Here is an 18,669-nt window from a genome sequence, read left to right as displayed (position 1 = left end):
CAATTTAATATCATTCAAACATCACAAGCTTTGAAGAATAACAGGCAGAGAGAGAGGGGGCAGAGGCTTTAATTACGCTTTTAAAGACTGTATCACATCTGTACACGTCTTAAAACATGTAAAATGCATGAACAGAAAGAAGTTAGTCACTGTCGGAATGGTGGGACGTTTGCATGTCGGAATGGGTGGTGCAACCCGTTCGGAATAATTAAATCTACACGCAAAACCATAGGTATACAAACTGATGGTAGCAACCATCTTCCATGTGCTTTGAGATACAATTTAAAGTGAGAGCTCTTTGTGAAGAAGTTGACTGCAATAAATGTCACTTCATGCAAGTGTATGTGTGTAGATTTGTTACTGTTGTCATGCGAGCAGTTTTTGAACTCTTGAAATCTAAAGTTAGCAGTTGAATAACCTCACAATGGCCCAAAGGCACAGTCAGAAATAACAGTGGTTTGTCGCACATTGCGCACGTGTAAATAAACAGCTGAATTCCCAATAAAGCTTCTCTCGTTCACACATTTTTCTGTTCCTTTTGTCAGACAGCTAAAGGCATCAGAAATTATTGCTGAAGCATTTCTAGACAATTACTCTGCTCTGCTTTATAACCACAGAGTCAGTTGACCAAATTATCATTCAACTAAACTTAACTTAAAGGTTAACATCTTGAGAGTTTGACTATACCTACATGTGGGGACGATAACGCACTCAAAAAGAGTTAGAAGAGTCAGAAAATGTTTTCTCACACAGTCCACAGCTATGTGGCTTTGGACCTACTTCGGTCAGTAACTCGATTCCACTCCTGTGCATCTATGCAAGGATAAGGACAGTAGTCCAGTTAAATGGCACAGTCAAGCTGTAGCCCTAACTCCACTCAACTGTACTCAACCGTGTTGAGCGTGAAAGCATGCAACTTCAAATGCTGTCCCAGGCTTAATACATCTGAGGCAGGAGAATCGGAGGTGTAAGTTAAACACACTGGGGAAAGGCTGGTAATCTTGGGTTGGTGGTTAGGAATCGTAAAAGAAAACATTAAATTAAAGTAGATGAAGAGAAAAAACACAACATAAGCCTCAGGAAAGGATCTCAAAGATAGCAATTATCTAAAAAAAAATGGGATCTTGCAACATTAGGTTTCAATACAATTGTCAGTATTTCAAGTTTTTTTTTGTTTTTTTTTTTAAAGGATTTGTCATGCTCCCCCGTTGTGTGGCTACATGCTTTAACTATCCATCACACTAAATTAACAATACCTTTACTGAACTATTCATTCACTGAAGTTCGTTTCGTAAAATTCTAGATTTTTTCTAAGATTATCGAGTCAAGTTTTTCTTTCGTAAATTCTGTTTTAGCAAATTAGATAAGCTGCCTCCGATACTTCAGAAGTAAAAGCCACATTCACCCCGCACTTCTTAGGCTTTCCAGGGTTACGGTAGTCATTTTTTTTTTCTCTATCACACACATCAGCGGACACATCGGAGGAAATATGAGGTTCAGTGTGCTCAACTTGATGTCCGGTCAAACCCGATCCTCTTTGTTGAACCTCTTTTCACATTTCATATTATTTGATATTTGTGGCATTTCATTGTTTTTAACACTTTGAGAAGATAATTACATATTTTTATAGTAACACATCATTATTTAGGTCTGTCTTCCTTTATCTTCAAATGCACGATGAATGCACTCCTCTGTTCCCTCCAAATCCATTCCTACTTTATTCTCTCTTTGGGTAGGCTTACTTTTATCATTTATTTAAGTCTCTTTTTCAGTTGCTCCTTACTGTTTCGGGTCCACACACATATGAATAGATCTGGATCTGGCCTCACTCTTTTATTCTCTCCCCATGGGTTTATTTCAGTAAAAGCAATAGCAGTTTACCGGATTGTATTTGAGTGATCACTACTGAGAATAGACGTATAATCTCAAATACTACATTGTAAGCACCTTAATGTGGTTTAAATCCCAAAAAAAACAAGCAGTGGTAAAGGACAGCAGAGAAGGGAGTGTATAGAAGGAAAAGGGAAAAATGATAGTTAACAAGAAGGTTAGAGGAGAGCGACAGATGGAGAAAAAGACAGATGGAAGGGTGAGTAAAGTGCCTGTTGTAGTAAATGGGACCCAACTGGAAAACTGACTGTATCATTTGTGCCATAACTCAAATTTTGGGGGAAATCTGGAGTTCTGAAAGTGAGAGGCTTTGTATTTTCATGACTGTATGACATTTAACCTTCGCTTTACTCCAACTGTATCAAATCAGAGACATGTTAGACCTCTTCACAAGTAGTTCTGCGGTTTGGCTTTGAAAAAGAGAAGCAAAAAATGACCTTTTGACAAAACTGTGTATGGACACAAAGTCCTTTCTACTATGCATGAGCGCTTGTGTTTTTTCGAGATCCGCACGTTTTGAAACATGTTTCAAAGTAACCGTGGTGGTGATGGTAGAAAATTCAAATTTATTTTCATAGATCAAAAGTACAAAAATGCATTGAGCATGAGCCCTTTTAGCATTATAATGTGTAACCTTTCAAAGCAACAATCCACTTGAGGCAGCACTAAAGTGATTTTAGAGTGAGCACGAGGGCTTCTAAATGCAGAGCCTATGAACTGCTCTTAGCCGTTTTAAAATGACTGTGAAAATACTCTTGCATTTTATTGCTGTAACAACAATCACTCTGCTAGCACTCTGAAATAAATTAAACAAACGCTCCCTTTCTGTGCTGCTCTGATTCCGTGAATGCCAATTTGCAAATGCCTGACTGATGCATTCCGTTGTCAAATTATTATACTCAGTGATTTAAGTAAATCTGTCACTTTCCAATTATTCTCACCAAAAACAGCCTCCACTTAGCTTTCGCTGTTGCAAAATTCAACAGCTTTTTTCTGTCGTCCTGTTTTTTCTTTATTAGTTATATGAAGACAAGGCGATATAGTTCTGCCAGGGTGCAGTAATTCAGTAGCAGGGGCACGGAATGCAGTTCCAGAGAAAAGGAGGGTTTGAAGTCTGAGCCCAGATTGTTTTCCAGTTTCCAGGTGGAAGGAAATTACAAACACGAAAGAACCCCTCCCCCCCTCCACCAATATAGAACTGTAATCAAACTGTACAATTGACAATCCTGACCATTGCAATACCTGTGAAACACTTGCTTCTTATAAACTTACTGACTGTAGGGTGCAGGTGTGTGTGTGTGTCGCCTACGTGAGCAGATACTACACGTATACTGCAGACAGTATAAGAAATTCTTTTAGCATTTGAGGAAAGTTTTACATTATTTTCTTCAAATGTGGACTGACGATGGCCTAATTTCTGGAAAAGCGTGGATACCTTCTCTCAGTGTTTTACTACAGTCGGCTCAAATGGACCACTTTTGGTTATTTACTCATAAGTCCATCAAACAAGCTGTTAATGAGATGAGATATTTTTCCTGAGCAGTATGAGTCTTTCAAAAATGTTTCAATGAGATGTAAAAATTTGAAATAGCTCTATTTATGAAAGTTTTCTTTATTTATGAATTTTTTTCTTTTAGCAGATGGTAAAACAACAAAAAGTCTTTGCTAGTTTGCTTCTCTACAGGTTATTTTTCCGACTGATATAGATGCACTTTGTTGCCATATAGTGGCTGGATGGTATTTGAGATGTCTTTTTATTTCCAACTTGACTGTCAGATATCAGTGATTGTTACGCACTGTCCCTTTTAAACTTAAGAACGGCATTTCTTCTTACATTTAATGATGCCGGCAGTTCTTTTTTTGTCAGACACAGTTGTATAATACGAGATGGCGTGGAAAAGTGAAACTGGCTCCCGGAAACATGTGGCGTCTGTGGTGATTCGTGTTCTTGCGGTGGTTTGACAGAGTCAGACAGATTCCTCAACTCCTTTCAATTATCTGGAACTCAAACTGTTCTGAAGCTGATAACATATTCTGCAGCCTACACAACTGCAAAGGAGGAAGAACAACATTTTACTTTCACACTAACATTTCTTCAGGTGTGTGTTTACATTACATGCATATGCTGTGTGTGTGTGTGTTTATGTCTGTGTATGCATATGTAGAGAATGACATATCATATATATACATATTTGTATGTAATGCGGTTTGGTAAGCACATGTACGTTCAAGGGGAATTTGAACATATTTTGTATGTATATGTGTGACTGTGTGCATGAATATTTGGAAGAGGACAATACAACGCAACAAGTCTGCATAGCAAACCCTAAAAGTTACATAAATGATGAACACATGATACTGTGCAATTGGCTATTCCTGTGCATTATGACTCTCTTAATTCCAATGCTTAGTCAGGTTAGATTTATTATTGTGTATATGTCTTACTACGATATATTTCAGATAAGGATTTTTGTATGCATTTACTGTTTGATAGGTAGTGCCAGTTCCTTTCAGTTCAACACAACACAGACTGCTGGGTATGTATTTTGATGAGGTCAAAAGCATATTCCTCAATGCAGGTTTCATTTTTATAATAATACACTGTGCAGCTTTTATTGTTATAAGCCTAGTGCTTACAGAAAGTCAGCGACTTTGTTTATTGTAAATGTTGTAGTAGCACAGTTGAGTTTTTAAAAATCTTTTCAATTGTTAACATTATCTTGTACAAATCAAAATATTCATGATTGTGAAGCACTACTAAAATGAAAGGCTTCACTTATTTTGGACATGTTCTGACTCTTACCTCATCGTACTTCTATTCTATACCAAACCAAGCAACCAACCAAATGAAAACCATGCACCTTGGCATGGAAATTGAATTGAGGATGGAGAGAGGAAGTAGCTCTGCAGATAAGATGAAAATCTTAAAACTTGTAGTTGTGGTTGCTATGCTACATGATGGCTTACATCTCTTTAGGCATAAATGCAGTCCATAAATGGGACATAAAGGTCTGAGTGTTACTCTTGTTTAAGTGCATCTGTGAAGTATACCAGGGCAAGCCAGAGATGAGGGGTGCCATGTGAATCAACCTGGTGTGCAGTATATCTCCCTCACTTTGCTGTTAAGTGCATGACCTGTCACGCTGAGGCAGGGGGGAGGAAATGAGGAGAGGATGAGAGTGGTGGAGAGATGACAGATGGGGAAGATAAGATGGTACAAAAGAATATGAAAAGTAAAAAGGTAGATTTACGGAGAGTAAAAGATGGGCAAGTTTGCTGACAACTGCGTGACTGGACAAATAAATCTGATGGAGAGATGATGGAGCAAGAAAAGAGGAAGAGCTAAAAAAAAGGAGAGTATACATGGAAGAAGAGAGTGTGAAGTTTCCCGTTTAATTTAATTGCAGCACTCAGTGCGGAAAAGCTGCACAGTGCAAAGAGTGGGGGGTAGAAAGAGCACACACAGGTGAGCGTTGGTTCCTCAGCAAGGTTTCAAACACTGTGACTGAAGGTACAGTCATGCATGATTTAAAATGAGATGTTTTTAGAGAAAAGGTTAGAAGTTTGAGTGGGATGGGACTCTGAGTAGTAGCTTGAAATTGTGCATTTATGCACCTTTCCCCTCATAAAATGGAATGTGTACATTTAGCTGCCGTGGGAGTCAAAACATAGAGAAAAAGAACAGGTCTAGAAAAAAAGAGGATATATGAATACAGATGTAGGCCCATTTTTGGAATTGGAATCTAAAATGAACTCCCCTAGTTTGAGCACGAGGTCAACACACATGCTGAAATTTGGAGTTAGACTTGAACTGTGCTGGTACGCAAAATATAATATATCCCCGAGAGTTTGTTTCTGCAGGTGTGGTTTTTCACCTGGACATCCAAGCCTCAGGCTGTCTGAGGAATGTATTTCTACTCTAAGTAAGATGCTGCTATCTAAACAGTATTTTCTGATTGCCTGTAACAGAATAATATCATGTTTGTAGTATGTAATCCAAATAAGCCATGTGGAGATGTTGATTTATTTGCAATATTATACACCTTAATCAAAATATTATGTCCTACCGTAGAAAAAAACTGGCTTCTACAACCTGATGTTACCTGAGAAGATTTATTCAAAACTTGCTACAATCCTGTAGCAGTCACAGTGCCGTGTGGATTAAGAGACCTTCAGTCTCTGACGATACCAACATTCCTGTGCGGGATGTTTACGTATGTGGATATAAACCAGATCTTCATTTTCCTTCCACAAAGGAAAAAGAGACAGAAACTGCCCAATTTACGTTGACCTTCTACCCTTTTGAGAGTTTTTGGGGAGTCGAACTCGCAACAGACGCTCTCCATAAATTGGGATAAACTCGAATGAACAAAGAACCTTTCTGTTGGAAATGTTGGAGACTTACTATCTTATCTTCACCATGAATCGCGGTTGACATTTTAACACCCTCTCCCACCAGAGAAAGAGACCAGATGGCTACACACAAACTGAGAAGACTTCACTAAGACTCACTTTTAGTTGAATCTTAAAACTATATTAAATGTGTTTGATAACCGTATACAATTTCTTTCAGGTTTCCAGCTTGATCACAAGACGCATATAGAGACAATTTGTACGATTCTGGCTTAAATATTGACAAAGAACTGATCTTGGTTGAAAATGCCCAACCTGCCTGATGGAACCACATTGCCCCCTAGTGGTCTGCAGTGTTGATTAGTTGAACATTTAAATCCCAGAGGACTCAGTAAAATGGACAAGTTATATGCAACTATTAACTTCTAACGATGTCCCTTCGGTATCTATTTGGTATTTGTTTGGTATCCCCATTGTTAACACAGAAAATTAACATTGTGTGGTTCACTATTCATATGTCACGATTTCATAGATATTCATCTGAATTTTGAAAGTCATAATCATCAATTACGTTGTGTGTTATTTTGATGTCTTTATATTGCAAGTCTATGTTATATCTTTAATCTGCATATCTTAACAAGATGTAGTGTTTTCAGAATCACCGAGACAAATGTTCTATGAGACAGAGTAATGGAGAAATAAGAGTTTCTTTGTCTCATCCAGAAATCCCCACGCAAAACAGATCATCTTACACAGCACCCAGGCAGACATTCACTACAGTTCAGGCATATCATTGGCTGAAAGAGTAGTGTAAGCTTACGTCACGCCCCGCCTCCGAGAGTCAAAACCCGGAGCCCGCGAAAAACACAGCCTCTCGTTTTCTGGCTCTCGCTTCAGGCGTATTGTTTCTGGCTTCATGCCACTTGTTCCAGAAGAGTTTCAACCCAGAGTTTCAGAAGGAGATTTGAGCAGAGAACAGCTGCACAGAGAGTTTTGGAGATGGTTTGAGCAGAAGAGAAGAGCTCACCAGAGTTTGGGAGTTTTCCCATAATCCCAGGAGAGAGCGGAAGGACGTGAGGATGAGCGATGCAGAGGACAACCGGAAGGAAGCCCTCCAGAACCCAGTGAGACCCCGGAGACGAGAAAGAAAGACCCGAACAAAGATAAGAACAGAATGAAGTTTTCCTACCCAGAAAACCAATCCAAGCAACCTTTTATTAATCTTCTGTGAACTTAAGTTCACTTCATCAGAGAAGCAACGGACCAAGTGACACTCAGAAGATTCGATCATCTAACCACAGCCCTCGGCACCATCGTTCCCGTTTCCCGGTGAAAGAAGCAACTGAGAAGTCCGCTAAAGTCAGCCACCACAACCAGGAGGGCCCAGAGAGCGGAAGAGAAATCCCCTCGGACCCCGCGTGGCCGCTGCCGTGTTCCGAGCTGACTAAACAGAACTTCAGCACAGTAAGACCGACCCGTTTTCACCTTAAAGTGGGTTTGATGGATGTCTCAAGGCTTTCACAGAATGATACATTAATCCGAAATGTCAGTATTTAGCGTCAAATAGTCAGCCAACCCAAACTATTTGAATACATCCAGTATCTCCCCATTCCCCATATTTTATTTTCCATTCACTAAGTGTTTTATATAATCACCCATATTCAATGCATCTCCTGTTTGTTTTAAAGGTTCATGTTTTGGTCATATCATTTTAATAAATAGTTCATATATCTATATATATGTTATAATCACAGATTGTGTCGTATGCTTTCTTTACGTAATGTCTGTCCAACCAAACGAGAACTTCACGAAAGTAGCGAGATATGAGACTGATTATTAATTGATTATTAACTGATTATTAATTTAACATACCAGGATCGTAAGATTTTAACAGTTTTCCTACCTGACTGTAACTAAAGTTAAGATACCGGTAGGTGGTGCCCTTAATTCGAGGTTTAAGATAAATCCTTATATTTGATAACCAATAACGCTACAATCCTGTGGAGGAATAAATATTTAATCTTTTTTTACTGGTTACAGAGGCTCTGACAGAAATGTAGGAAATTTGCAGGACTTTTTAAAAACTTAGACAATGGAGCAAAGAACTTGCTACTTAAACACATTATAATCCTCCACCATATAATGCAGCATGAAGAGACAATACTCATTCCAGGCATTTCTGCCAGCCTGTGTATCTAATCTTCCTTTGAGCTTCTCCTGTTAGGACCTGGGCTCCCCTAAGCACTCGGACTGGTATTCCTCTTTGTTTCATCCCATCAAATGTTTGTGAACAATGCTTGAAAATGCAGATAGATTCTAGATAAATGGCACAGATGCATTAAGTCACTGTAAAAGAAAAAAAAAAAATTTGTTCATGAATTCATGGGCCAATTTATTGTCTACAATTGCAAATATCAAGTTGGACCACTTTTTTTTTCTTCAGAAGTGGATTAATTCCCCAGGGCATGCATGCGGTTTTAGGTCTATATTGACAAGATAGCATCGGACATTTGCTGCAGATTTGTAAGCAGGAGCATCATGCTGCAAATCTCCCCTTTCATCACATCGCAGAGCGTCTCTGTTGGATTGACATCTGTTGACTGTGTAGACCATTTGTTGAGTGAACTCAGTGTTAGGTCAGCGCAGGATGAATCGATGCTTTCCTGCTGCTGCCTCATTCTGACTGTTTTTCTAATCTTCCATTGTCCAGGTTCTTTGAAGTCATACCTGATGCCGCTCTGCTTTTAGCCAAGAGGAGAACATTCAAACATGTAGTATTTGACTGTGTTTGATCCAGCGGGAAAAAAAAAAAAAAAAAAAAATCTACAAAATAATTTCCCAAATATTCCAGAAATTACATGTAGAGCATTATTATTTTGTCATTCAGGCGTTGATTGTATTCTTGTGATAGTGGGTGTGATTATATGTTTGTTAGGGCTGTCGAAATGAACGCATTAATTAAGGGGTAACGAAAATGATCACCACTTTTATGTTTTTTTTGACGTAAGATTAACGTAGGCACATTTTTTGAATGTGACATTTGGTCTGCCCCATAGCGTGGGAAATCAGGAAGGAATCCGGCCTTATATTGTGATTGGCAAGCTGGAATGGATTTTACAAAAAAAGGATATTTTGAACGGTTAGTTCATCTTTAAAACTCTGCCAGATGGTTCTACCAACAAGACCAAAGTTATCTTTCTGTCGATGAGAATTGCGTTATCACCAGAGTACGCTGAGTCACAACTTTCTCGAGAAAGACTCAGCTAAAGCAGAGATCCTCACTTCCCCTTGACAAAAGCAGAGCACGCTGAATAGTTTCCAGTGGAGACGCCTGGACATCTACCATCTACCTGCAGGAAGGTTAGACACTATTACAATGTGTAAGATTGTATTCTTAAGGTTACACGGGTGAAAGAATGTTACATTCAGGTCAATATGCCCTTTTTTGTTGTTGCTTCTTGGGCTTCAGTTTGCCACGAGAAGCTTTCTGCATATTTCTTGGAGGATGCTGATGAATGTTCTGGACAGTAGTTGTCAGGACAATTTGCTTTTCATATTTATAAATTGCATTTGCATATAGCAAGCATAATTGGCTGCTGATGTTGATAAAAGTATGAATAAAATATCCCTTTGAGGTGCATTTAGAACATACAATAAAAGTATGATTACTTTTGCAATCAATCACGAGTTTAGTATGGACAATCATGTGATTTATATGTAAGTAAGAACTCAGTTAGTTAATAAACATGATGTAATGTAATAGACAGAAAATACATATTTTTTCTGTTTTTCTGTGAGTCCTTAAAGAAAATCTGTCCATGCAAAAATACATGAACACTCATGTAGAGACACACAAGTGGATAGATAAAGAAAAGAAAAAGAGCATGTGAAATCTGGATTCAGTCAGCCTGAGTACCGATCAGTGCTTCACTAATAGAGTTCTGCAGAGTCATAGCTCTCTAGTCTCCTAATTGACTCGCTGTCATCTACATATAATTTACATACCGTTACCCTGAGAGACAGGGTGCAGGAGAGGCTGGCGTTTGTGTATGTGCGTGGCCCTGTGCATAGTAAGTGGAGATGAGTGCAGTGTAAATGCTGTTAGATGGACCCATTAATCATGTGCTTAACCTCATCAGGAGGCACACACATACACACACAGAATTACAGTGGGAGACAGTGGAACTTGTGGAGAAAGAGACATACTGAGAGGAATGGGGATAAAAAGGATAAAGAGACTAAATGAGGAAACAAAAAAAAATCCATAACAGCTGTTAGTAGTGGGTGAGTAAATTAGTAAATCAACCAGTTGGGTGCTTGTTAAATCCCCTTCTCTTCTTGGCTATATCTCAGAATGAATACGGACTTCAGTGGAGTGATACCATATGGTTGATTTTGAAAACAAAACAAAAAGGAAAATAATCAAATAAGATTTAAGACAAAACAGGAATGAGACAGATGTACGACATCAGTTTACTGGCACTGTGATTCCAGGAACTGAAATACAAGCAAGATTATTAATTACATGTCAGCATCCTTTTGAGGATTTTTATTGATTGAAAGTGTCTTGGTCAGGTTCAATGGCATCTCTAATTTTTTCAAAACTCTCACACACATTAGAGCTTAATTGTGTTTCACTGGCAAAAAAAAAGTTTCCATGATGAATGCAAAAGCAGCTTTGGTATCAGACGGTCGTTTACTCGGTCACTATTGTCTAAACCGAAGAATATCCACAAAATTCCAAAAGTGAGTGTTGACATGCAACGTAATAACACAATCCTCCACTGACGAAAATGAGCACTGCAAATTTCCCAATGTAGAAGCTGGAGCAACATTATTGCAATAAGCCACAACTTTCAGAGATCTGTGTCAGTCATGGAAATAAAGATGGGCAGGATCTTGTTCTATTCTTACTGCTTAAAAAAACATACATCACCTTTTAAATCATTGTAAAAGCAGTGCCCTCCAGTAAGGTCTCTAAAACTTTGTCTGAAATCACGATGGGAGTCAGCGGATCAGATAAAGGGCACAACGACGACCTGCAGTGCAATTAATGGTGCGGAGCAACAAAGATGTTCTTCGGCTAAGAAAATAAAGACAATGTAAACAAGTCTGATGCAAAAGTGGCGAGGTGTAAACATACATATTAAGTTAATATTTATTTATATATGTTTATATTTTGTGCTCGTTTGCCCTGGTCTGATGTTTTTGAGGATTTTTTTTTTCAGATGGAAAAAAAACTTGCCGTTCTTGTGGCCCTCTTGTGGGTAGCTTTCAGCTTCAGCTCGCCCGCCAGAACAGAAGAAGGGACCAACAATGAAGCCCGAGGTTTATGGAGCTAATCTGTGACAGAGGAACCATGACAGGAGTTTTATCTGGAATATAAACCGGCCTCTTGGCATTTTAACAGTTTACGTCAGGTCAAAGCATTACATGGGATGAGACTGTGCCTAAAATAGGAATCAGTGTCTACTCTCAGTGGCTGAACTGTAGTCAAGGTAAATGTAAAGTATTTGAGAACAAAACTGCTAGTCCAGTATTTTTCTAACAATTTGGAGGGTGGGAGTCTGAGCTGAGCTGTATGTGCTGATGGCAGCTCTAAGGCTTTTTGCTCTTTATGGTAATTATGTGCTTCAGGCCTTATTGTATAATACCGATCTCAAAAAACGCAGATGTTGCGGAAGAGAAGGATGGAGGGGAGTGAGTCACTTCCACCCTAACAAATGTGTATATATATGTAGCTTCACGGTGGAAAAAGGAACCATTTACTGTCTTTGTGGCATTTAGAGCAAAGCGTTTCACAAACATTCCAATAAGATATTAGGAAATCGTCTACTTGTTAGAAAAGGGCATTTCACCTTTAAGAACTCGACCAATTTTAAGTAATCACAAATATTTTTGAAAAATAAACTTTAACAACTTTTGTTTTTCCAAAACACCTTTGCCTCAAGTGTAGTTTTGCTAAACAATAATAATTTCTAAAAATATTCAAAATTGAGTTGCCTTTCTTATAATTTAGGAAAGGTGATGATCCTGACCAGGACTGTGAAAGACAATAGAAGCAGACTAAAATCAATCAATATAATGGGGGAGTTAATTAAGATAACCTATATGTGCATGAGGTGATAGCTGTGAACATAGTAGTTGTGAACAGAGCACGTGTTTGAAATTAAACTATTGGATAGATTATGTAAATAAACAGCACCTAAAGAGCCCTCTTTCTGTCTCAATAGAGGCAGAAGCTACAATGTAAAAAAATGTAATAAAACAGAATTTGACTGTTTATTTTACAGATTTTTTCTGTATTTTTAAAATACCATTTAATTTACAAAAAGAGACTGTGATTTTACTTGATAAATGTAAACTAACATGAAATCACAGTAACTGTGGAAACACACAATATTTCTGTTCTTTTACAAAAAAACATTAGAAATACACATATTTATTGTTAAAATATGATCACAGATGTATCGTAATTTCACAAATATTTGTCTGTTATTGAAAGGAATAAACTGTAAAATTCAACTTTAAAACTCTAAAAACAGTTTAAAAAATCATTTAAAATTACTGAGAAATTAATAGTAAAATAACAATTTCATTTGTAATTTCATTATAATTTATTTGTTAATTGACTAATTTTTTCTCTGAAAATAACTACAATTACTGTAATTTCATAGATGGTAACATTTATTCACATTATATTAACATTTATTTTGAAAGTACTTCACAGCATGTCAGAATCAACATTCTACTGCTGCAACGTCTCCCTGCACAAACCATGGATGTATTATATTATCTTATAAATTATAATACTTATAATGCATGGCACAAACTAGAGCCTGGCTCGGGCCGGATTTTTCTGTCAGAGCCCGGCCCTCAACCGACAGAAAAGTTCTCAAATCCGACCCGAGCCCGAGATTAATTAAAATATTTGTGTCCGAGCCCGCCGGAAGCCCGAGACCAGTGACCAACGCAAGACGGCGCACCCTAATCAGTAAATACACATTGGTGACAGCGCACCATTATCCACCATAATCCATTATAGCTTAAAGCGTTTCCACACAGTGGATTTCCCCCTCTCATTTTCCACGACGTTCAGTTCTCCAGAAGCTATTTTTCTTTTGATGTCCTCCATAGCGCTTCCAGCCAACTGAGCTCGGCTGCACTGATCGCACGTGTTTAATGTAAAGTTGTTCGAATGTTCGATATGCGTGCGTGCGCACCGAGCAGGCACAGACCACAGATGCACACAGATGCATGCTGCACGGCATGAGGCACGAATAGCCTACCAACATTTTCATTTATGCATATTCAATTATTTATGTTTATCACAAAAACTGACGTTTGCAATGACCTGAAACCTGTCCTCTGGCTGTTTATAATTTTCACGATGTCTGCTAGCTTTCGAGCCCGACCCGAGTCCGACAAGACATTCTAATTTTTTGTCCAAGTCCGGCCCGGCCCGTCGGGTCGGGTTGCCATACTCTTGCACAAACACACATACACTAAAAAAAAGAAAAAAAAAGTCTCAGGGCACAGACTGGGACCTGAACCCGAACAATGTGATGACAACAACGCGACATGTCATTGGAGTACTGAAATGCACGGTTCCCAGAAGAAGAAGAAGACATGCCATTGGCTGTTGGGCAGAGGTGTCAAGTAACGAAGTACAAATACTTTGTTACTGTACTTAAGTACACTTTTTAGGTATCTGTACTTTACTCCATTACTTATTTTTCTGCCTACTTCTGACTTCTACTCATTACATTTTCACACAAGTATCTGTACTTTTTATTCCTTACATTTTCAAAGCAAACAGCCTTGTTACTCTTGGCTTCAGTGTTTTTTTTTTTTTTTTTTAACTCTTGGCTTCAGTTTAATGTTTATGTATTTCACGTCATGTGCGCCATCCAATACAGATCAGTGGCGCCATCCACACCTAGTGAGAACGAGTGTAATTAGATGAATCATATAACGCAAACACTCATCGGTTAGGCTATTCGTCAAATTTGTGCTGACACACAAGGAAATCGTCATTCGTCAGAAGCAAGCAGGTGTTCTACAAACTGCAAACGCCAAGCTGCGTGAAGTGTGTGCCACGCCACAATGTCGGATTCAGAAAAAGATGGCGAGAGCGTATCGGGATATGGAGACCAACAAGACCTTCCTCATCCTTGGCCCTATCTCAAAGAATTTTTCGAAATAGTCGGGTGCAAAATGACTAGTGGAAAATGCAATGCATACTCTGCAACTCTCCACGTGTAGAACTAATCAGTTTTCAAATTAAGCTTGCAATTCATATAGTGGCATCTACCTATTTTTTTTTTATTTAAAGGTTACTTCATACTTTTATACTTTAAGTAGGTTTTGGCTCACATACTTTTTCACTTTTACTTGAGTAAAGAGGTCAAGTTGATACTTCAACTTTTACCAGAGTGTTTTTAAACTGCAGTATCTATACTTCTACTTAAGTAACAAATGTGTGTACTTTTGACACCACTGCTGTTGGGACACTGAACATCCGACTTTGACATGACGGTTAACAAGTTCAACTAGGCCTGTCACGATATCCAACAAGTCAATAAATCGTCCTATAACTTTTACCAAGCACGATCACTTTTCTGGCCACGATAAGTCTATTTTTTTTTTTTTTTTTTGCGCATTTCTTGGTTTCCTCGCCACTCCCGCCCTTTCCCTACTTAACCGAATGATGGGCGCTTTCACTCAGCGCAATGATTGTTGAACATTAGAGCATTTTCAATTTTCAGTGCAGGCCTCCCTGAAAAAAAAAAGGTCGTTGCCCCGGTAACATATTCGCGCCGTTTGAGACCATGTGTTCTACTGCTGACCTCTGATAGTTAGCAGCAGCATTCGTTCGACTGTTACCTCGCAGAAGCCGCAGCTCGCGTCAAGTCAGATAGCAGCTAACGAAAGAAAAGTTATGGAACTGGTGCCGAAGAAAACGGCGAAAGCTCCCGTGTGGGACCACTTTGGCTTCCAGCCAAATGATGAGGGTGAGCCACTGAATCTAAATGAGCCGATGTGTCGGATTTGTAATAAAACGGTGCCATGTAAATCCAGCAATACAACCAACATGATCATAAACATAACCACCCGTTCTCACAGTCTAGCAGGTTGTGTGTAGGTGCGGTTCTTGCTCTTGTTCACATGATAATTTGGCTGGTGTTTGACCATAGCATTCTGCTCTGCAGGACACAAATATGACATCTCTTGCTCTCGTTAATGCCAATCCTCGGGTGGGTAGGTGTTCTTATTGTTTACTCTGTTTGTGTGTGTGTGTGCATGCGTGTTTGTGTGTGAAATGCCTCATGTTTGTTTACAAGCACATTTGAAAGAAATTCTTCATTGTTATTTTAATAAAATCACATTTATTGATATTTAAAAGGGTGTATTCGCATTTTTATTGCATTTCTTATCCCATTGTCATTAAATTGTTTGAAAGTCGCGAAAAATTCAATATTATTGATTATCGCAATAATTTCTTGGCCAATTTATCGTCCAGCAAAATTTGTTATCGTGACAGCCCTAAGTTCAACAACCACCGCGTGGCGGTTCCCGTTTGGTCGACAGAAACTTCGAGCGAACAGCAGCTAATGTCCAGGGTGGAGGAAGGACGAAGGTAGAAGGCAAGTATCAAACTGAAGCTGAGTAGCATTAGCTTTATTTACCACCATGCCTCTGAGTTTACTCAGTTGGCAAAAGACACCGAATCCGCTAGCATGTCGTCAATTGAAATGTTAGCTAACTATGATGACAAAAGCATGGCCGTCGGCGTCTTCACGTGTTGTCTGCCAGTGTAAGCTGAATTTAGTAGTCAGCCAGACCAGCCACTACTGTTAGCTTATCACTTAACAGTGAGTCATTACGTTTGCTTTTGAGATCTAACTGACACAGGCGGAGATAAAGAGGAACAACATTTGTTTAAAGCTGCAACAATGAACAATAATCGATTATTAACCCTCTTCTACATTTTCACTAGTTTTTTGGCCATAACTTTCACTGTATGACTTGAAATGGCATGATTTTTGACTAGGATAGGAAGCCTAATTTCATGTAATGTGTCAAATTTGGTTTTGAAATTTTTCTAATGTCAATAATACACTGTGGGCAAAAAAAATGCATGGTTGGGAATGAAAGCTTTACAGATATAGTAACAATAAATAAGGGGGGTGGGGCTTAGCAAAGGTTCAATACAGTTGTATAAATGTGAAAGTGAAATTTGGGAACTGTCATTGCACCAAGCCGATGTCAATCTTGTATTCTGATTATTGATTGGTTCCTTTGACACTAAATCAAAGATTAGCATGAAAAAAAATGCTTTGAGTCAGAAGTCCCTGTCCTCCTCTGGCCCCCACTTGCTCCTTCTCCTCCACTTGCAGGTGTCGCTAGTGAGCCATTTTAAGTATATTTTCTTCCAAAGAAGAGAGAACAAATATTTTATAAATTATACTGAGATTTGTTTGGTAAGGGTTTATCTAAACTAGTCACTCTTTCTTAAAAAAAATATTTTGATCTTCCTTTTGCCTCTCAAAAACTATATTAGGAGTGACCTACTCTGCCTTTTTCAAGGTTTTTCAAATTTTAATTTTGGTGCAACACTAGTCACTGGTCAACATGAAATTCAAAACAATTCTGAAAAATATGCAAAGGATAAGCTAATGATCATCTTTTGGTTTATTGAGGGGAGATTGGCTAACACAGTTTAGGTCAACTATTTCACAACCAATAGCATTTTTGATTTTGGCAAATTTCATGATTCATACATTTTTTTTTTCTTCTTTTTTCTCTCGGCAGATAAGTGGTGTGAGTTGATTTCATGGAGTAAACTGAAAAGGTGAGTACTGCACTGCAGTTAAGGATGTCAAAAGATTACACCTGTCGTAGTTGTGGTGCTACAGTCTACCCTAAAAGGGTACGTGATGCATCAAGGGCTTCATAAAAACGAGCCACATTATCAGTATGCGTGTTGTATGGAAAGTTGAAAGTTTCAGTTCAGGAATTATAATGCTTTTAAATGTCATGTTTACCGCCATCGTCGGCGGTCTTCTACCGTGTCACAGTGTCAAACTTCAATGAAAAAGAAGAACAGATGTTCTACAAAGTGGATCAAACAACCCTGCCCTCTGAAGTGGACTGTGCTGGACTTCCAAGTACACCATGTATTGTTATGTGTGGTATGAATATTTGTCTTTCTGAACCACAATATATTAAACCCTAAAAAAACAGAAAACTATTACTTTGATTGTTATTGTTGTACTGGACTCAGTTGTAACATAATTTCATTTAGTTGTTGTTGGAGTTACGGTCTTTTGGCTCAGTTTGTCACAAAAATGTTTCCCTTTTCTCTCGTCCTTGTACACAACAGGAAACTCGACTTTCACAGCGGATAATTTTATGCTGTCTGTGGACCAGACCATTGTGAATAGCCATATCAGAATCTTCAGTGTTGATCTTGCGCTGATGTTTGGTTCGTACTACTGTATGAACATATCTTACCCAGCAGCCCAAGCATCAACTTTGGAGTTCTTACAGAGGTAAGACAGCACAAGTCAATGTAATACATCAAAATAAGATGTATAATGCTCATACTGTAAAACTGACCACTGCTCAAGTGCTGAAATGATTAGTACAGGGTTCCCAAACTTTGGCAACTCAAGGCCCACTTGAGCCAGCATTTGGGACAGACAAGTACTTGACTGAAGTTACGTTTGTCTCCCTGAAATAGTATTTGCAATCCATCCATCCATCCATTTTCTATACCGCTGAATCCGTCGGTTGGGTCGCGGGGGGGCTGGAGCCTATCCCAGCAGTCATCGGGCAAGAGGCAGGGTACACCCTGGACAGGCCGCCAGTCCAGTATTTGCAATACTACTAATAATGATAATTATTTGGATTTATGTTGCGCTTTTCAAGGCACCCAAAGCGCTTTACAGAAACCATTATTCATTCATACACATTCTCACCAGTGGTGGTAAGCTAAGTTTGTAGCCACAGCTGCCCTGGGGCAGACTGAGGGAAGCATGGCTGCCATTTTGCGCCAAACGGCCCACCTTCAAACATTCATACACAATACACATACACAGTATTCACATTTTAATCTTTTCATTATATCACTGTTCCACAGTTCCCTGTATGTCTGTTATGCCCCTGGAAAATGCGTTGTTCGTTTGCTAGAAACATAGTTCAGTGTAATTTGTTTATTTTGGTTACCATAGCAACGTGGGGGTGGTACTTAGGACATGTTGGGACATGTAGAAAACTCTCAGTGCAGTGGTCAGCTACGGTCGTGGAAACACACGCAGTCTTCAGCTCTTCTGTTAATCCGCCAGTTGTTCTCCCTCTTCGCTAAAGCAACGTCTGTGAGTATTGTTTATCAGCTGACATTAACATTAATCTGGCAATTGT

This window comes from Odontesthes bonariensis, chromosome 9, assembly GCF_027942865.1.
Source record: "Odontesthes bonariensis isolate fOdoBon6 chromosome 9, fOdoBon6.hap1, whole genome shotgun sequence".
In the NCBI taxonomy this organism is placed as follows: Eukaryota; Metazoa; Chordata; class Actinopteri; order Atheriniformes; family Atherinopsidae; genus Odontesthes; species Odontesthes bonariensis.
Note: the sequence above shows the minus strand (reverse complement) of the source record.